The 22,027-nt window shown below is 39.2% G+C and overlaps 1 protein-coding gene across 2 annotated transcripts in view; it reads left to right on the forward strand.

The window, feature by feature from the left end:
- Nucleotides 1–22,027, forward strand: part of STXBP6 (syntaxin binding protein 6) — a 255,709-nt gene that overhangs the window by 33,834 nt on the left and 199,848 nt on the right. Inside the window, exon 1 of one of the 2 annotated variants that reach the window (XM_044231554.1) lies at nt 11,540–11,557. The exons of the other annotated variant lie outside the window; for it this stretch is intronic. The gene's annotated coding sequence lies outside the window, so the exon portion shown is untranslated. Of the gene's footprint in view, nt 1–11,539; nt 11,558–22,027 lie in introns of those variants that run through there. 2 annotated transcript variants of the gene reach the window in all.

Below are 22,027 nucleotides of genomic sequence, written 5' to 3' on the forward strand. Positions count from 1 at the left end.
TTGGGAGATTTTTGATGACTGCTTCAATCTTTTTACTGTTTATGGCTCTGTTGGTTTTCTGTTTCTTCCTGGTTCCATTTTGGTAGTTTATATGTCTCTAGGAATGCATCCATTTCTCCAGATTGTCAAATTTTCTGGTGTACTGTTGCTCATAATATGTTTGTATAATTGTTTGTTTTCTTTGGTGCTGGCTGTGATCTCTCCTCTTTCGTTCATGATTTTATTCGTTTGGGTCCTTTCTCTTTTCTTCTGGATAAGTCTGGCCAGGGGTTTATCAATTTTATTAATTATTTCAAATAACCAGCTCTTAGTTTCACTGATTTGTTCTACTGTTCTTTTGGTTTCTATTTCATTGATTTCTACTCTGATCTTTATTTCTATTCTCCTGCTCTGTTTAGGCTTTCTTTGCTGTTCTTTCTCCAGTTCCTTTAGGTACAGGGTTAAGTTGTGTACTTGAGACCTTTCTTGTTTCTTGAGAAAGGCTTGTATGGCTATATACTTTCCTCTTAGGACCACCTTTCCTGTGTCCAAAGATTTTGGGACATTTTCATTTCTTTCCATGAATTTTAAAAATTCTTCTTTAATTTCCTGGTTCACCCATTCATTCTTTAGTAGGATGCTATTTAGCCTCCATGTATTTGGGTTCTTTCCAACTTTCCTCTTGTGGTTGAGTTCTAGTTTTAAAGCACTGTGGTCTGAAAATATGCAGGGAATGATCCCAGTCTTTTGGTACCGGTTGAGACTTGATTTGCGACCCTGGATGTGATCTATTCTGGAGAATGTCCCACGTGCACTAGAAAAGAATGTGTATTCTGTTGCTTTGGGATGGAATGTTCTAAATATATCTGTGATGTCGATCTGGTCCAGTGTGTCATTTAAAGCCTTTATTTCCTTGTTGATCTTTTGCTTAGATAATCTGTTCATTTCAGTGAGTGGGATATAAAAGTCCCATCTATTTTTGTATTATTTTTGATGTGTTTCTTTGATTTTATTAATTGGTTTATATAATTTGCTGCTCCCATGTTAGGGGCATAGATATTTAAATTTGTTAGATCTTCTTGTTGGACAGACCCTTTAAGTCTGATACAGTGTCCTTTCTCATGTCTTATTATGATCTTTGGCTTAAAATCTAATTGATCTGATATAAGGATTGCCACCCCAGCTTTCTTTTGATGTCCATTAGCATGGCAAATTGTGTTCCACTCCCTCACTTTAAATCTGGAGGTGTCTTTGGGTCTAAAATAAGTTTCTTGAAGACAGCATTATCAGTGGGTCTTTTTTTTTTTTTTAATCCATTTGGATACCCTGTGTCTTTTAAGGGGCATTTGGCTCATTTACATTTAGGGTAACTATTGAAAGATATGAATTTAGTGCTATCGTATTGCCTATAAGGTGACTGTTAATGTATATTGTCTCCGTTCCTCTCTAGTCTACTACTTTTTAGCTCTCTCTTTGCTTAGAGGACCCCTTTTGATATTTCCTATAGGGCTGGTTTGGTGTTTGCAAATTCTTTTAGTTTTTGTTTGTCCTGGAAGCTTTTTATCTCTCCTTCTATTTTCAGTGACAGCCTAGCTGGATGTAGTATTCCTGGCTGCATATTTTTCTTGTTTAGTGCTCTGCGTATATCATGCCAATCTTTTCTGGCCTGCCGGGTCTCTGTAGATAGTTCTGCTGCCAATCTAATATTTCTACTCTTGTATGTTAATAGACCTCATGTCCCAAGATGCTTTCAGGATTTTTTCTTTGTCACTGAGACTTGTATGTTTTACTATTAGATGATGGGGTATGGACCTATTTTTATTGATTTTGAGGGGGTGCTCTGTGCCTCCTGGAATTTGATGCTTGTTCCCTTCACCAAATTAGGAATATTCTCTGCTATAAATTGCTCCAATATATTTTCTGCACCTTTCTCTCTCTTTTTCCCTCCTCCTCCTTCTTCTTCTGGGATTCCAGTTATTCTGATATTGTTTCGTCTTATGGTATCACTTATCTCTCAGATTCTCCTCTCATGGTCCAGTAGTTGTTTCTTTCTCTTTTGCTTAGTTTCTTTATTCTCCATTATTTGGTCTTCTATATCACTAACTCTCTTTTCTGCCTCATTTATGCTAGCAGTAAGAGCCTGTTGCACCTCATTAATAGCTTTTTTTATTTCAACTTGGTTAGATTTTAGTTCTTTTATTTCTCCAGAAAGGGATTCTCTGATATATTGCATGCTTTTTTCAAGCCCAGCTTGCACCTTGATAATTGTCCTTCTGAACTCTAGTTCTGATGTATTACTAATGTCCATATTAATTAGGTCCCTAGCCATTGGTACGGCCTTTTTTTTTTTTTTTTTTTTTGTGGTGAGTTTTTTTGCCTTGGCATTTTATCCAGGTAAGAATAGATGAATGAGAGAACAAAATACTAAAAGGGTAGCAATGACCCCAGAAAAATATACACTAACCAAATCAGAAGAGACCAAAACCAGGGGGGAGAAGAAAGAGGGAAAAATAAGAAAAAAAGAATAATATATATATATACATATATATATGTATATATATATATTTTAGACTGGTGAATAGTACAGAACCACACACTTGATTTTGGGTGTATTTTGGTCTGTTAGAAGAAACTACCTCCCAATAATTTAAAAAAAGAAAAACTTACATACATGCAAAAATAAGAGGAAACATGATGAAGGGATGGAATATGACTGGAAAGATGAAAATTAAAAAAGATTCTGAAAAGAGAATTGATAAGAAGTTGTTTGAAAAAAGAAAAGGAAAAAAAAGAGGAAAGAATGTGATCAGGCTGGTGATTAGAACAAAGCAATGTGTTAGATTTAGGGTATATTATGATCTATTAGAAGAAATTGTATCCCAGAATTTTAAAGAAAAAACCTATACATATACAAAAAATAGGGCTAAATACAATGAAGGGATAAAATATGATTTTAACAATGAAAATTTAAAATATTTGTAAAAGGTATTGATAAGACAAAATAGTTAAAAAACAGAAAAATAGGAAAGAGGAAATTTTTTTTTAACAGCGTAAGAAAAAATTTTTAAGAATTTAACTTTGAAAGACTAAAGGATCATGGGGAAAAAGCCATGAATCTATGTGTTGCTTTCCCCTAGCTCTCGAGTTCTGCATTTCTCACTGATAAGTGAACTTGGTCTTGGCTGGATGTTCCTGCTGATCTTCTGGGAGAGAGGCCTGTTGCAGTGGCTCTCAAATGTCTTTGCCCAAGGCAGAATTGCACTGCCCTTGCCAGGAGCCAGACTAAGTAATCTGCTTGGGTTTGCTCTCTGTAGCTTTTGTTTCCTGAATGCTTTCCGTATAGTTATGGAGGATGGGAATGAAAATGACGGCCTCCCAATCTCTGATCCTGGAGTAACCAAGAGCTTGGGGCCCCACTCCTTGGTGCACCCTCAGAGAAAAGCTGTCAATCCCTCCCGTCTCCCTGGTCTCCAGCCACACCCTGAGCTCACCTGGCCTGTGATGGAGCATTTCTATCCCAGGCACTCAGCCCCGTTTGGAGTCTTCAAACCCAGCAGATTCCTACAACACTCCCATGCTCCTCCTTTTGCAGGAGGAAGGTGAGTCTTTCCGGATCTGCTGATTGTGTGGTCCCTACTTGAAGTGCAGTGGTCCGACTGTGCCTCAGATCATGGTTTAAGGTAACTCTGAGCTGAGATGCCAGTGCTCGGTTCTGTCTCTGTAGCGAGCTACCCTGCTTGATAACCTGGGAGCTGTGCTGCCCTCAGGCACCCCCAGTCTTTCTGTGACCCTGCGGGTCCTGAGACCACACTGTCCCTGCAAGGGCTCCACCCCTCACTTAGCCTCTGGAGCAACATCCCTCATTGGAGCAGACTTCTAAAAGTTCCGATTTTGTGTTCCACTGCTTTCTCACTTGCCAGGAACCTGCCCCTCCCCCTGCAGTCTATCTTTGGATTCACTTCTGCGCATGTCTTACCTTTGGAAAGTGGTCAATTTTCTGTTCCTAGAATTGCTGCTCTTCTTCTCTCCAGTCTCCTGTTGAGTTTGTAGGTGTTCAGAATGGTTTGATAACTATCTAGCTGAACTCCTGGGACCTGATGATATTTTGGTCTCCATGTCTCCACCATCTTGCTCCTTCCTCCCATTTTCTTTTGAGTAGAAGTTGTTTTAAGACTTGTGTTCCTTTCGGGGCACCTGGGTGGCTCAGTGGGTTAAAGCCTCTGCCTTCGGCTCAAGTCGTGATCCTAGGGTCCTGGGATGGAGCCCCGCGTGCTCTCTGCTTGGCAGGGAGCCTGCTTCCTGCTTCCTCCTCTTTCTCTCTCTCTGCCTGCCTCTCAGCCTACTTGTAATCTCTGTCTGTCAAATAAATAAATAAAATCTTTAAAAAAAAAAAAAAAAGACTTATGTTCCTTTCTCTAGAAAGGTGTGAATTTTTCCCACTCTTTTTTTTTTTTTAAAGATTTTATTTATTTATTTGAGAGAGAGAGAGAGAGCGTGATAGTGAGGGAGAGCACAAGCAGGTGGGAGGAGCACACGCCCTCCTGCGCAGGGAGCCCATTGTCACTCTCAATCTCAGGACCTTGGGATCATGACCTGAGCCAAAGGCAGATGCTTATCTGACTGAGCCATCCAGGCACCCCTCCCAATCACTCTTATTGGCATGGATTATCTGAATGTTTGGGTTTTTTCCTTCTCAGAAGAGCCATAAGAGATTTGGTGTCATTGGAAACTCAGTCTCCAGTACAAATTTTGGTAGTCAGAAAGTTACTCTCTCTAATTCTGAGAATTGACTAGGACTGTAACAAGTGGGATTCTTTGTAGGTTCTAGGAGTTAGGACTCTGCTACCACTCATTATTGGCACAAAGTGAAGGGTATTCTAATTCCATCCTTGTTTTTCTTTTCCTAGAGAAAAAGTTAATTTCTGTTCTGGGGAAAATAGAAAAGTCAAGATTTCATAGGTTACAGTATTCATTGATGAGACTAAAGAAGTAAAAGTTTGTGAAATCTTTGTGTCTTGGTGGGAAAAGGGGGGAAGAGTAGAACAAAAGTATGTTAGATTATAAAAACAACAGTAGGTAACATTTGTAGAGCATGTATGTGATAGATACCATACTCAACATTTTCCATTTTTCATTTTAGTTACTACAACAGCCCTTTGACATTTTCACTCTCATCTTTATTTTGGAGGTGAGAACCTCTGACACTCAGAGAGGCTAGACAGCTTGTACGTGGTCACACAGCTAATAAATGGCAGATCAGTGATTTTTAACCTTGGTAATATAGTCCAACACTCACACTTCTAGCTACAAGGTTACACTGCCATACATTGAGTCATTTTGACTTTGACTGTGAGTTTAGCCTCCCACAATACATATAAAGCACAGGAGAAGTGGCAGTTTCAGCTTTTTTCCCTTGGCGTTTGTTTATTTAATAGCAAGGTTAAAAAACAAAAACCAAAAAACGGCAGTATGCCGTCTAAATCAAGTTTAATTAGACCCGTGTGGAAAACACAACAATTATCCATGCCAAATTTCTGACATTTTTCTTTTTTTCATGTTCAATTTTTAACAGTCACTGGTGTACATATTCTTACACTTATTTTATAAGTGAAATAACTAGAGCTAGCATAGGGTTCTCAGCTGTTGTCTACTTCTTGAAGAATCTTCACCTACGTGGAACATTTTCTCTGAAAAGGAAAATCCATTCTTTTGTTTGTGGGACACATCTTTGGAGAATATGGTGTTAGCAGGCATAGGATCTTGGGGTTAAACTGAACTCCCCTTCTCCTTCCTTGAGCTTCTAAAGGACACAGATCAAGATGGTAGGCAGAGCCTCTGAACAAAGCCTCTTGGGTGCCAGACACTGTTTGCCCCCACCTTCCGGAAGTTGAGGTTTTTAGAAGGAACTGAAGAGACCTTGTTGAGCTGGGTTTTCCACTGGTAATTTTTTATAAAACACGAGTTCTCCTTTATTTTGTAGAGGAAAAATATAAGGAAGAATATCTCCCCCTTTCCAAATATAGAAAAGGTATTCTTCTATTGCTTTCTATTGCTTTCATAATTCTTCACTGATCATTTTCAATATTTTCTTCATTATTATAATATTCTTTTTTACCCCAGCCACAGAAAGGGTCACAGAAATATAACAAATAAAATACTGTTACGTATAAATAGCTATCTACGGCACATGGGTGGCTCAGTGGGTTAAGCCTTTGCCTTCAGCTCAGGTCATGATCCCAGGGTCCTGGGATCGAGCCCCACATCAGGCTCCCTACTCAACAGGGAACCTGCTTCTCCCTCTCCCTCTGCCTGCTGCTCCCCCGCTCCTCCTCTCTGTCACTCTGTCAAATAAATTAATAAAATATTAAAAAACAAGTTAAAAAATAGCTAGCTATAGAGCCTTGATATTGTAAGTAATTTTAAAAATAAAGTTTATTTGGTTTCCTTCCACATTTAAAATAACTACAGAAAATTTGGAGAATTCAGAGAGTAGAAGCAAAGAAAAGGAAACTCCCATTGTTCCTCTACTCAAGAAAACCTTACTATTTTCATCTTCTGTGAAGAGTTCTTACCCCTTTTTCTGTGTCAAGCTTTTGTTTGTATTTCTTGGTTATGATCATTGAAAACACAATTTTGGTTCCTGCTCTTTTGGAAAGATGTCTCCAGGTCAGAGACACCTGGCTCAGGACTTCTTTGCCGACTCTGCCCCGTCCCAGGTCAGCTTTGCAGATCTTTGGCATGCTCCCTGAGTAGTAAGTCCCTCGTGTTCTGTGCCACTGGGCGCTGGGAGGCAGAGTGCCCAGGTCCTGCCTCTGGGCATCTCACAAAATCGCTGGAGAAGAAAACATTTTAGTGGCTACTTTTGTTTTATTATTTTGGTATGGAAAACTTAAAACATATACAGAAGTAGAAAGTATATTATAATAGACCCCATATGCCTTCTCCTAACATCAGTAATCATCTGTTTGTGGTCTTACTTCACCTAGACCCCCAGTTCCAGCCCCCAGCCCTGGATTATTTTAAAGCAAATCCCTATAATTCTATAATTCTATAATTTCATAATAAGTATTTCTGTACACCTCTCTGAAGGTAAAGACTCTTTTTTTTTTCTTTTTAATACTGTAATATCATCATACTTTAAAGAACTTCTTTGATATGATTGAATATTTAATATCTAGTCAGTGGTCAAATTTATCTGTTTTCCATATTGTTTTCTTCTCAATTTGTTTGTATCAGGATTCAAGTAAGGGCTATACATTGCAGTTGGTTAATATGCCTCTTTAATCCCTTTTAATCTGCGGGTTTACCTTCCACAGTCTTTCCTTACAGTTTATTTTTTGCCAAACCAGACCATTTATTCTGTGACGTTTACCACAGCCTGGATTTGGCTGATTACATCCCATGGAGTTAAATGTTAAATGTTCCTTTATTTAACATATTCCTCTCGACACCATATTTCTTGTGAACTGGTAGATTTATCTAGAGGCTGGATCAAATTCTGTTCCCCATATTTTGTCAAGAATACTATAATGAGTGTGTTGTGTCCTTCCCATCAGGAGGCACTTAGATTAACGTAAGTTCCTTGTTTGTGTGTGTGCATGCGTGTGATATGTTGATATGTTCACAGTTGGTGGTGATTGTTTCTGCCTAAATCCGCCAATTCATTATGGGTTTCAAAGTCTTATTTTATTTCAGTCGTTTCTTCATTTATCACCTAGAATACTTCTATAAAGAGAAACTCCTACTAGCCAGCTCTTTGGTTGTCCCCAGGTACAGCTGGCTCCATTAGTCAACTAATGAGTAATATTCTCTAAAGGTAAGCATTGAGGGAGACTCAGATAACAGAGACCTAGAGATTGGGGGTGAGGAAGGAAGGAGAGTATGTGATTCCTTAAGAATTCATGAATTCAAAAATATCAGTGTTTCATCTATTGCATTTATTCCTACTGATACTAAAATTGTCTCATCTTTGGCCAGTGGGAGCCCCTCTGTGCTGACTCCTGAATTTTTTTTTTTTTTTTTTAATATGACTCAGCTTCTTTGACAGCTTCCTGCTTTCTGTATGTTAAAATATTCTAAGCTAGCAAGTCTCAAAGTGTGATCTGAGGCTGCCTGGGCATTTCTGAGACCCTATTAAGGGTCTGTGAAGCCAAAAACAATTTTCATTATAGTACAAAGGTACTATTTACCTCTTTTACTCTCATTTTCTCACATGTATATAGTAGAATTTTCTGGAGACCACATGTTTCCACATGGGAATATGTGTATTTTGTGTTTTCTAGAATTTTCTAAGATAAACTCTTTGAAGTTTTCAATAATTTTTTGTTTAATATTTTAACCATTTATTTGAGAAAGGGAGAGAAAGAGAGCAAGAGTGAGAGCACACGAGTGGGGGTGGAGGGCAGGAAGAGGGCCAGCAGACTTGGAGCAGGGAGCCCGATGTGGGACTCCATCCCTGACCCTTGAAATCATGACCGGAGCTGAAATCAAGAATCAGCTGCCACTGACTCAGCCACCCTGGTGCCCCTGGAGTCTTCAGTAATTATAAGAATATAAAGGGGTTCTAAGACCAGAAAACTTGAGAACTGCTGTCCTAGGATTATCTTTTACATTTTTTACTGTGTGTGTGTGTGTGTGTGTGTGTGTGTGTGTGTGTAGTCCCTGGTGATCCTATAAATTAGCTGCCTCCCCCCCTCCCCCAGTTTTATTTTTATGTGGGAGTGGTCTGCTCCAAGTCTCACAACTAATAAGTAAATAAACCAGAATCTGGATCTGGATGTTTGTGCAGTATTTTTTCCCCCATAAAATAGAATCCCTATGTCTAAAATTTATGATTAATGAAAGCTTTAGAAGCTGTAAACATTGCCTGCTATGCTAGACATGTACATTTTAGGGGCCACCAAGTAAAATTAGCAGTTCTTTTCCTCAAATGGAATGGCGTTTTGAAAGGGAACAGCAGATGTAGAGGCTGGGTGAGTGGTTGCTATAGCTCCATGGTATAATGAAAAACAATGCACTGAATATGTTGTTTTTCTGGTCACAGTAGGGAAATTCAAAATGCAGCAGTAACTCATTAGAGTGTTAACTTTTGAAGATTTCATCCATCCGGAGAAAAGCCAGCATGGCGTGTGGAGTTCTGTAGCTCATACATTTCTCACTTCTTTCTGAACCCAAGATCCAGGTGACTGCTTGACCATATAGAATAGAGATGTTTTTTTCATCTTGTAGTTAGTTGAACCAAATCCTGCAACAAAGGCTCCTGCAGTTTTCAAAGCTGAGTAACAGTGCCTTAAGCCTGAGACTCTAATTTTCTCCACACTGAATAGTATACAAATATCTAAAAGATGGCTACTTAAAACCACTGGATTTCATGGTTCTCTGTCCTCAGGGAAATCTTTATTTTGTTTCACTCTGTTGAGCTGAACTTGGTAACTGGTCTTTTGTTTACCATTGCCAATAGGTGTAGCTTCTCTATGTTGATGAACACCATTAACACATTTCCCGGGCACAGGGAAGAGTTTCCATCATAAGAAAAGGACGTGTGCGGGACGCCTGGGTGGCTCAGTTCATTAAGCGCTGCCTTCGGCTCAGGTCATGATCCCAGTGTCCTGGGATCAAGTCCCATATGGGGCTCCTTGTTCTGTAGGGAGCCTGCTTCTCCCTCTGCCACTCTGTCTGTGCTCTCTCTCTCTCTCTCTCTCTGAGACAAATAAATAATAAAATCTTTAAAAAAAAAAAAAAAAAAAGAAAGAAAGAAAGAAAGAAAGAAAAGGACTTGTGCTTTCAAACCTGAAAAAGCTTTCATCTGGCCTTGGCTTTCTGAAGTCAGAAGCCTTACATAATGGACATGAGTATTTACACACGTAAGAGGCATCTGACAGCCTCAGGTGCCATCTGGAAAAGTGTCATCATATAGGAAGCTTAGATCTGAGCCCACATCACCATTCAGGTGCTTCCTGATTACTTTGTGGTTCAGTGTGGGAATGAGGCAAAGAATATGTGTCAAGGGTTTCAGAAGTCCTAGGAAAATACAGATTTCTTTGTAGGAGTAGCATTAAATACCAAATACGTTTTTGTGTTTATGAGCAAATTCATTTTTCACTGGAGCCTTGTTTGTTATTTTTCTCAACTTTAAATATGTCACAGTGAACTGATTTCAATACCTCCTTTAGGTGACCTGTTGCATTTAGATTTAAGTACTTGGAAACTCGGATGCCTGGGCTTTTCTAGCAAGTCATCTTGACTGCTGAAGATAGTTTTAGAATACGTGGAAATCAGTCTGAGGCGGAAAGGTAGTCTTTTATGGGAATGGCATTACAATTGGTCATGGCAAAATTTTATTTTCTTTTGTATTTGTCACTGACCAAATTGCAAAAAAAAATTTTTTTTTCTTTTGGTACTCATTAAGTTAATTAAACAGACCGCTGTCCATGTGGAAAGCATGCGGTGTTTAATGATGTGGGCCTCGAACTTGTGACTGGGGAATGCCAGGAACTTGGGGTTCTGGTGTCACTAAGGAAAATGACCCTGCCTCTGTGTGCCTTGGTTTCCGGTTTAGAAAGTTCTGCTGTTCATAAGGGCCCTGAAATACTAGGAGGAAAGGTGCTTTGCATGTGGAATTTTCCATGAAGTACAGTCCTAACTAAAAGCATGGGTTAAAGGTAGGTGAATGCTTTATAAAACATGTTTTACATATGTATGAACTATTTATAAGTTTATGTCTCACTTACTTATTTACTTAGATATGAAGTAGCCCCAGGCAATTTGAATTCTGATTTAAAATTTAGGTTTTGTCCATATAATTGCCTTCTTTCTCTTCAGGGCAAAGAATATAAAGGCTTGGGAAGTAGACATTGGAATTGATTTTAATTGAACGAGTTTACTAGAGAAAAAATTCTGTTGAAGTGAAAATGAGGGCTAGATTATTTTTGTCCTTCCTCTGTATCTACTAATAGGCAATTTTGGAGTAGTCCGTCAGTCTCTTAAAAGTCTAACTAAGGGTATCTGTCATGAAGTGAGCCATGACTTAACTCTTTGTGACAATTGCCTTGGATAAAAATCTCTATGGTGAGAACCCACAATTCCAGGAATACATTTGGAGGTGGAATCAATTATACAGATGATTCCCAAAAGGATATGAGCCTATTTCAGAATATCTCAGAAACTCTGAAGACCTCCTCCCAGCTTTGCCAGATATCAGTGAGCCACTGCTAGGAGTTGTTGTGTTTTGTATCTATCAGATCCCTTAGAATTCATACCTAGCTGCAGTTAGGCTGATCTGGAGATTAGGAATAGCCCGTCAGAATAGCATTTCTCTTTGGAGAGTGCCACTCTTTCTAGAAAAGATAAATAATGGCATTGCATGATTTGCAGCTCAAACGGTAGCACTCACTGTTGCTAAATTTAGGACTGTGTCATGTACAAATTTCTGGTATTTTACTTTGGTTCTTAATACGTGTGTGCGTGTGGTGTCATTTTGGCTAAAGGGGCTACATACGGGTGCTTTGGAACCCAGAAACAAACCAGTGAAACTGGAAGATGGGCACTGCTTAGCTGAGGGTCAGACCCAAGTATTGAGGTAAGTGAGTGTAAGAGTAAGTGAGGCTGTGCCATGCCCTGTTCCTCAGTTGGTGGGAGCGGACTTGTTGGGTTTCTGCTCCTCCAAGGGAAGAGAGCTTTTCTCCACATCTGATTATGCTACATGATTCTGTGGAATTCAGGTCTTGGGTCTGAGAAAGAAATGTGTTTTGATCATTTATTATGTAGTTTTGTGTAATTTGTATGATTCTTTTTTTACTTTTTTTACTTTGAGAGGCAAGTAGGAAAATGGAAAAGCAAAGAACCCAGGTGATCTGCAAATGAGATTAAGAGAAAAACCTCTAGGAAATCAAATAAGATCTGAAGATGTTAAGTTGCAGTTTTAGAACTTCAAATATTGAAACCTACTTATCGAACAACTTCGAAATTTTGTTTTTTCATTGCTGCTTGTCTTAACTTGATGTGTTGTAAAATTTTATAGTTGTGTGGAGTTATTCTGAAATCAAAACACGTTAACTAGAAAGGATCTGATCTTCCTGACCTTCCTTAGTACATTGCTGCTGAATCCAGTAACTTGCCATGAAAGTTCTAAGTCTCAGAATTTTCCATGCCCAGTATTGGCTTTAATGCATAATACATATTGGCTGGCTCGTGCACTGACTGGGGTAATACTTAATAAAAATAAACAAAAAACCTTGAAGCAAACCTTTTGGCCAGAGTACATTTGCAGAAAGTCTTCAGGGAAAGATAGAAAAGTATGATGGAAAGTGTTAGAACAGCTCTTCTTTTAGTGATTTAAAATTTTTGCTATTTTTCCGTGGATTGTTAAAACCTAATGTCTACTACTTTTTTTTTTTTTAAAGATTTTATTTATTTGACAGAGAGAGAGAGACGAGAGAGGGAACACAGCAGGGGATGTGGGAGAGGGAGAAGTGGGCTTCCTGCCAAGCAGGGAGCCCGATGCCAGGTACATGGATCCCAGTCTGAGCTGAAAGACAGACACTTAAGTACCCAGCCATCCAGGCACCCTTATTCTAAAAACTTATGATGTGTAAAATGTTCTGTATGTATAAAAACTGTGTAAAATATCTTTTGTTACGCATTCTTAAGGCTGGGATTATCTTTTACCATTACTTTAGGAGTGTTATTTAATTACTGTTTGAGAGTCAACAGAAGAATGAATGAGTAGGGTCAGTATTGCCATTTAGAGACTATTCTCCAAAAGCCAAAAATTAAATAGAATGTGGATTTTAAAGTTTCATCAAGCAGTAGCTTAGCAAATTAATAGCAAATTAATAACGTTTCAGTGATTTCTTTTGGCTTTCCATTTATTTGGATTAACATCTTTCAATAGAATTTTAAAGAGCTCTTTGTTATATTAACTACATATGTACTTATATATAATATATACTCATATACTATATAATTATTATATAGTTAATACAAGTGGCTTGTGAGATCTCTTTCTGAGATATTCTATTTCAAAGGATTATATATTGGGGCACCTGGGTGGCTCAGTGGTTTAAAGCCTCTGGCTTCAGCTCAGGTCATGATCCCAGGGTCCTGGGATCAAGCCCTGCATCGGGCTCTCTGCTCAGCAGGGATCCTGATTCCTCCTCTCTCTCTCTGCCTGCCTCTCTGCCTACTTGTGATCTCTGTCCAATAAATAAATAAAAATTTTTTAAAAAGATTATATGTTATATTATTTCATTATTATAGAGGAATAATTGACATATAAGAAATATGCAATATAGAGGGGCAGTGGGGTGGCTCAGTCGGTTAACCATCCGCCTTTGGCTCAGGTCATGATCCCAGGGTCCCAGGATGGAATTCCACGTCAGGCTTCTTGCTCAGTGGGGAGTCTGCTTCTCGCTCTCCCTCTGCCTACTACTCTGCCTGCTTGTACTGTCTTTCTCTGTGGCAAACAAACAAAATCTTAAAAAATTAAAAAAATATATGCAATACAGTATTATTAACTGTTGTCACCATGCTGTATATTACAGCTCCCATAACTTATTTATTTTCTAACCGGAAGTTGTACCCTTTGACCCCCTTCACTCATTTTACCCTCCTCAACCCTATACCCCACCCTCCCCCAAGCAAGCACCAGTCTGCTCTCTCTATGAGCTTAGTTTTTTTTGTTTGTTTGTTTGTTTTAGATTCTACATATAAGTGAGATCATATAGTATTTGTCTTTCTCTGTCTGCTTGTTTTACTTAGCATAATGCCCTCAAGGTCCATTCACATTGTCACAAGTGGAAAGATTTCTTTCTTTTTATGGCTTAATAGTATACCATTGTATATATGTACCACATTTTCTTTATTCATTTATCCACTGATGGACACTTAGGTTGTTTCCATATTTTGGGCTCTTGTAAATAATTTTTGCTATCGTAAATGGGGTGGAGGTTGCAGATGTCTTTTGGGATTAGTGTTTCCATTTTCTTCAGAATAAATACCCAGAAGTGGAATTGCTGGATCATATGGTAGTTCTATTTTTAATTTTTGGAGGAACTCCCATATTGTTTTCCGTAACAGTCAGTGGTTTCTTAACAACCTAAAGTAATTTATCAGAAAATTGAGTATTTTAACTTGACCCCCCCCCTTTTTAAAAATTTTTTAAATGAATTGTGGCTATTTCCCATGAGTAGAGCTGGGTCTAGGGTCTGATCATTTTGTTCCTATGGTGCTCAGGCAAATTTCTTTCTGAAACAGAAGGAATTTCCCATCCCCCTGTCTGGCTTCACACCTTGGGTGCAAATGCTAGCTCCATGGGCAAGACTCTGAAATGGTTCTTGTTTGGTGAATGGCTGCCAAAAGGGAGTCCAATCCTGAAGATTCCTTTCTTTATTTGGGGACTTAAGATGGCATGACTACTACTTGAGTTTCTGGAAATCCTGCTCTATGACATAAAAACTAACTTATCAAGGAGACCTCTTTTTGAGATGGTCTCACTACTAAAAAGAATAAATATTCTGAAGCACTGCAGGGATAATTTATTTTGTGGCTAAAATCTTCATATTTAAAGGAATGAATCCAAGTATCTTCTTTATTTCATCCATTCCCTCTGCAGGTGTCTACCGAGCACTTCTAATGTAGCAGGCAGTGTTGGGGGTGGGGCACAGCATACCTCACAGAGCTTCCACAAATAAGCTAAGCTAAACACATCAGGTGGAGATGTGAACTGTGAAGGAAATCCAAACAGGGATGGGAGGTAGGAAGAGTCCTAAGGGATAAGGGACCCGTATGAGGACCAAGGGTCTTGTGCTCCTTATGGTGAACTGATGGGACCCACCAGCAAGAAACAGCACAGTTCTTTACACATTGTGACTGACTGTGCTGCCAGAAGCACCACCAGCACTGTGGCTATCTCAGCCACACGGCATTTACCACACCTGTTAACAAGGGTGTGCATGGCATGAGTCAGACAGCTGGGTTTCCTTAGGTGGGCACATGTGGAGGACTTATTAATGACTAATGAAAACATAAAATGACTGTATTCATTGAGCAAATGTTTATGGAATGATCGTGTATCCAAGGCATTGTGGAGGACAGCAAGGTAAATCACAAATACCTTACCAGAAGAGCATATGACCTCACGTTCTTGTGTGTGGTAGGTCATCTACACGTTTGTGATTTAACATTTGAAGTGAACTCTGAAAGGTCCACAACATGCTGGTTTGTCACTTTGCCAAGGTGTGGTTTTTAGTCAGGTCTTGTGGGAGATAGGTATGCTGTGCTAACCTGAGAGTGTGTTAGTCAAGTGCACAGTGTCCACATTCCAGCAGAGCGTAGTTTCTATACATTGCTTAATGTGTAAAATGCCGTCAAAGTGAAATGTGCTTTCTTTGGGAAGGGCTGATCTCCGAAGGAAGCCAGTTTCAGGTGCTGTCGTGATAAAAGTACAGAGTAAGACATCATGCTTCTTAACCAGAAATGGAATCAGTTAGGGTCTCAAGGAAATACTTAGCATTTTCCAACCTTCATATGGGAATTCATATGCTGTACTAGCATTTGTCAGCTTGGACATGAACCCAGTATGAGGGCAGTATTTGGGTGAATCTTGATAAGGGCCCTAATGGCAGTGTGGACCCAGGAGGACTTACCTCCGTCTGGAGGCGACTGTCTTGGAGGAAGCTAAGCAAAGCCTCTTCAAGAGCTGCATCATCTGGGCCTTAATATGAGGTTTCAGTCATCTTTGTGTAAAGGTACTGGGCATTTATTATTTAGATGGCACCAAAGTTTACCATGTAAAAGTATATATACTACTATATATATATTTAATTCTGTGTGTGTATATTATATAATATGTATAGCAAAGGAGAGCTTAGAAGAGGAAGGAAAAGCCACATAATACAATGGCAGAGGCTGTTGGTTACCCACCAGAATTCCACGATTTCTTCTTCCTGAGCCCACAACAAGGATATATCTTCCAGCCTCCCTTGCACTTAGGTATAGCCTTATGACTGAGTTCTAGCCCACAGTGTGACCATGATGAAGATGTATGAGCCCGTCAGCCTCAATCCCTGTTTCAGCGGGAGGAAGAGGAACACCTCATCCTTTCCCCCAGTTCTGAGGTGTTTGAGCCATTATACGTTTTTGGGTCTATTTGAGCAGTGAGTTGTCTTCCCTAACTAATACAGCACTATGTGTGGTAAATGAGAGACACAAAGACGACAGTTTCAGTGCCTTAGTTCTGTTTCACTGGGGATATTGGACCCAGTTGTTTCCACCTGAATGGCAGAATCCACACTCTTGTATGATGGTGGTTATTGTGCTTGTAGGTTCCTGCTGTGAGTTTATTACTGCACCCACAATGCATTGCTTACAGATATCTGTGCCTTTTTGTACCCCTAATGGCTGAGGGCAGAGTTCAAGGAGTGCTAGCTGATCCCTGTTGTTCTTCCTTTCTTCTTCTCCTCAGATATTTTAGTGCCTGCCTTGTGCTAGGTGTTACAAGGCCTACCTAGAAAGGAAAGAAACATGAACTGTAACCTCAAAGAGCTAACAACTCTAGGTGACCAGATGTTTCAAATGGGACTATCAGGGCACCTGGGTTAAGCATCTGCCTCCAGCTCAGGTCATGACTCCAGGGTTGGGATCGAGCCTCACATGGGGCTCCCTACTCTGCAGGGAGCCTGCTTCTCCCTCTCCCTCTGCCTGCTGCTCCCCTGCTTGTGCTCTCTCACTCTCTCTCAAAACAAATAAAATCTTCAAAAAAAATACGAATTGTTGTTTAAAACAACAACAAAAACAAATGGGACTGTCAGCTGGAGGTAACAAAAAATGTAAGTCAACTTGCTTAAACAATAAGTGATTTTTTCAAGAGCTGAGAAGAACATAGGCTTTAAGTGTTGTTTCTCTATGATTCTTAATCCAGTAGGATTTACCCCTTAAATTTATTTTAGGTAGTCAGCCACAAAAGTCCAGCATGCAGTCCTACCTAGTATTGCCTTCCTTCTCCTCATGTCTGTAATTCTTACATGGAATGTTTAGCAGGTATTGCTGATTGTCCAGAGCAAGTTGAATGGATGCCCTTTTCCCCTTGAATTCCATTGAGCCAGGCCCACAGTGGAAGAGTTGTCAAAGTAGTTACTTTACCGAGTATTGTGAATGGTAGATAGTGAGAAAAGGGAATTAGTGTGTGTAACCTGAGAAAATCTTGTTCACTGTATTTTAGTTTCAACAGATTACATGGCTCACTTCATTTGGCCGATCACTGCATTTCAAGTTGGAATTGGAAGATCAGCTGTGTTCTTCTTTAGCCCATTAACAATCTCCCTCTTCAGTTTTCTCTATTTTTCCCATTTGTCCTTGTTACTGCTGGCTTGTCCTTGTTACTGTCTTCTGAGATGCTGTACTCCTTAGAGGTAAGTACCACACTTCAGCTATCTTTGTATTCTTTCCCCAAGTCCCTTACCCAAGAGCATAGCACAGTGTTTTATATATTATGTATATCTCAATAAATGTTTGATCAATTAATTCCTTAAATTTCTTACACTGGAAGAGCTTCTTGAGCTAGTTTCATGCTTGGTGAATAGCTCTTTCCATGGCTAACATCACTTCCTGCTGCCATTGTGTTGCTCTTAATTCTTGTGATGTTTCATCTTGTTTAACTTTGTGACACTGGCCTGGCTTTGGCCAGTAACAGAAGTCACTCAGCATGAGACTGAAGAGGGAAAGTGCTGGCATGGTAAATGCTTGTTGTGTGAGTGTAGCAGGGTGTGTCTTGACCTGGTCCAAAAAGTACTTATAGCGCTTTTGTCTGGTCGATGATACTGAACCACACGCCTATGGTTTCTTGACAACAGTCATCTCCTGTGATATGTAGTGTATGGCTCAACTTAACAAAAGAACAAGAGATTAATCTTTTTCTGCCTGATAGCTAGATTTGTATCTGAGGTCTTATTTGACTCACTGAAGGCTCTGGAAAATTCTTTGAAAAGAGACTCAGGTCACCTGGGTGGCTCAGTTAGTTAAGTGACTGCCTTTGGCTCAGGTCATGATCCCAGAGTCCCGGGATTGAGTCTGCTTCTCCTTCTGACCTTCTCCCTTCTCATGTTCTCTCTCACGGTCTCTCTCTCAAATAAATAAATAAAATCTTTAAAAAAAAAAGAAAGAAAGAAAGAAAAGAGACCCATACATATCCATAATTAGGCTTATTTCTCCTAATAAAATTAGAGCTGAAATCTTTCCCTTGGAGATTTCTTATATTCCCTCATAAAAGCACATGTTAATAGTGGTAACAGAATAGACAGGTGACTTAACAGGATTTAGAACACTGATGGCTAAGGAAGAAGATATTTTACAGGAAGAGTGCTCCACTCTTCTTTGTGATTGTGGACGTATATATTCCTTTGAACAACAGTAGGATTATATCAGTGTTTTCCTTCATTTTTAAAGTTAACAACTGGTCTTTCCTTCCACCATCTGAGAGGTGACTTTGAAAAAACTAGCCAGAACTTTTCTTTGAGCATGCTCTTCTCACTTCTTGTCAGTTTATAAATCTTTTGCCAAAAGTCAGTGAAATAGAGGATCATCTTCACACTTTGATTGGCCTTTACACTTAAGAATCTATATGAAAATTTTGGTGCTGACTTGTTACTTAACTTTGACTGCCTCTGTGAAGAACTGTTATTTCTTTAACAGGGCTTAGAAAACTGAAAGAACCCAACTGTAGAGATTTCCTTGTCATGAATTGAATTTAAAAATTTTTAAGTTTTTATGTTGGAAATATGGAGCTGATTATCTTCTCCCGAAATAGGCTGTGATGATTTATAGTGAAGGTGTTAAGTTTTTCTGCATTTCACTTCACTGGACTAAATTACATTATAGTGGCCCAAAAGTGTTGGCCCAGTTTCATCTGCTTACAGGATATAGTTTTGGAGAATATCCTCACCAAGTATCAGTATTTTGGGTTACAAGAAAAGCAGCTAGTCTGTAATGTGAATAGTTTACTGCTCTCTGTAACTTTGGTGGTGTGAGCCCACCTTTCATGGTAGCTTTAATGATACTGTTGCAAGTGGTAGCCTGGGAAAATAACTGAGGGACTCTACATATTTGTTTTAGACCCAGGAAGGTGGATCGTCAAATAGGGACTAATGATGAATAAGTTCAAGAATATGCTTTATTATGAAAGATAATACTACCTTCTGTCTATGTTATAGTCACTATGGTGGAAAAAGAACATAAATCATTATTCTAAAGGCCTACTTCCCTCACTTCCTGTCAACTGATATAGCATGTCCCACATTGACAAAAAATTACCAGGTATGCCAAAAGGCAAGAAAAAGTACAGTCTAGAGAAACAAAGTAACAAGCAAAAACCAAACTCTGATATAAGAGAGATTTTAAAATTATCAGACAAGGAATTTAAAAGAACTATGTTAAGGGCTCTAGTGGAAAAAGTGTAAAACCTGCAAAAACAGATGGGCAAATTAACAGATGGATTAAAACTCTTAAGAATCAAAATAAAATGCTAGAAATCAAAAACATAGTAAGGGAAATGAAGGATGCCTTTGATGGACTCATAAATAGACTTGACACTGCCAAAGAAGGAATCAGTGAACTTGAAGATCAATCAATAGAAACTTTCCAAACTGAACTGCAAAGAGAAAAAATAATAATAATTAAACAAACAGAACATCCAGAGTCTGTAGGACAGTATACAAAGTTGTAGCATATGTGTAGTTGGAATGCCAGAAGAGGAAGAGAGAAAAGAAAAGAAATACTTGAAGTAATAACAGTTGAAAATGTTGCAAAACTAATGACAGACACTGAACTACAGATCCAGGAGGCTTAGAGATAAATACCTGAGGGTTTTTCCCCTGTGCCAAATATGTGATTCCACTCCCATCCCCCCACCCCATACCAATTCTCTAGTTCTCTGATACCAACTGGTTAGCCAGTAATTAAATTGAATTCTGACACCAGTTCCTGGTGTTAGCTTAGACCTCACAGGTTAAGAGCTCAAACCCACAAGACTACCCCCACTTCAGATTGTGGCCACAAATAGGGTACTCAGGCCATCCACATTTCTGCCCAGCCAACTATATATTTGGAGGTTCCCATGACCCCTCCCACTACGTTGTATAATTTTCTGGAATAATTTACAAGAACTCGGGAAATAAAGTACTTATAATTTCCAGTTTATTATAAAGGCTACAACTCAGGATCAGCAAAATGAAGAGATGCACAGGGCAGACAGGGGCACCTACCACAAAACTTCCATGCCCTTTCCATGAGTGCCACCTTCCTAGCACCTCCACCCGCTCACTAATCCATTGTTTATGAGTTTTTATGGAAGTTTCATTACATAGACATGATTGACTAAATCACTGGCCACTGGTGATTCAACTTAGTTTCTAACCTTTCTCATCCCTAGAGGTGAGGGGGGTGGAGTGCTGAAAGTTACAACCTTCTGATCATGCCTTGGTCTTTCTGGCAACCAACCCAAATCCTGAACCTCTCTAGGGAACCACAAGAGTCACCTAATTAGCATAAGGTCAGGTGTTGTTGAAAGGGGCTTGTTATGAATTACAAGACAGTTCCATCACTCAGGAAATTCCAAGGATTTGTGGAGTTCGGTGCTAAGAACCAGGACAAAGATGAAATATATATTTCCCATTTTACCACAGTACTCCTCCCCACCCCCCCCAAACACAATTAGGCATAACTTATTCATACTGCAGAAAACCAAAGAAGAAAATCATGAGGGAAGTCAGAAGAGAAAAAGAATACCTTAACTATAGAGTATAGAGGAACAAGTAAAATAATTACGGTGGCTTGCTCATCAGAAACCATGCAAGCAAGAAGAGAGTGGCATAGAATCCTTAATTTATTGAAAGAAAAGAACTTTTTCATTATAACCAACAATATTTATTGAATATCTGTGCTTTCTTCTGGGATATAAAAAGGACTAAAACACGAATACTGCCCCAGAGGAGCTCACAAGTGGGCTAAGAAAGAAATTAATGGGATGTACGAGATACGGTATGTAGTGGATAAGAATAAAGTGTTATAGGAATCCAAAGGGTTTAGATAGGACTCATAGGTAGAATGCTCGAAGGACGGGATATGTTAAAAAAAAATTTTTTTTTTTAAAGATTTATTTATTTATTTGAGAGAGAGAGAGCAAGCATACAAGTGGGAGGGACATAGAGGAGGAGAAAGAATCTCAAGCAGACTCCACACTGGGCAAAGAGATCATGATGCAAGCCAAAAACCAAGAGTCAGAAGCTCAACCAGCTATACCTCCCAGCTGCCCAAGAGATGACATTTTTAGATTAGAAAGGATTCCTTCTTTCTCCACACCCTACCACTACCCAACAGGACTCCAGTTTAGTAACAGCAGATTGTTGCTAAAAGACTTGTAAGACACAGACAGTCTCCTAGGAGTAGTACCTAGGAGAGCTCGAAGCTGAGAGGGGAGACAAAAACAGTACACTAGAGGAATTTGAAGCCTCTGGTACAGCTGGTACAGCTAGAGAAAATCATAAACACAGCCCAACTTCTAGCAGAGAGAACCCTGTTCTATGATTGGATCTGTGTAGACAACAGTGACTTAGGTGTTAGGATAAACATGCCAATATGTTAGACTGTTTTAGGTACAACTTACAAATGTTTTTCCTGCTTATTAATGTTTGGGGATGTCACCACATAACCCTGATAGAATTGCTTTAAAGTTTATAGAATATATTTAACAATTTTTTTTGAACATTTCAGATAGGTTAGGCCCTGGCAGTTTATGGCCTGTGATTTGGTAAGGGTGTGAATCCAGAGGCAAAGGCTCTTGTTCTGTCTTCTAACAACAGACTTTTTGAATGTCTGTCTATCTACATCTGCCTGTGTGGATTAGATTCTTCCCACCAAGGACTTCAGTGATTAATGGCCTGGATAGAATGCCAGGAGACTTAAGGTCCCTATCTCAAAATAACATAGGAGCTTAATAATAATAATGATTCATTCATAAAGGATATTCTGATTGTATGATTTTAAGAGTTACTAATTA

Source organism: Neovison vison, chromosome 13, assembly GCF_020171115.1.
Source record: "Neovison vison isolate M4711 chromosome 13, ASM_NN_V1, whole genome shotgun sequence".
Taxonomy (NCBI): domain Eukaryota; kingdom Metazoa; phylum Chordata; class Mammalia; order Carnivora; family Mustelidae; genus Neogale; species Neogale vison.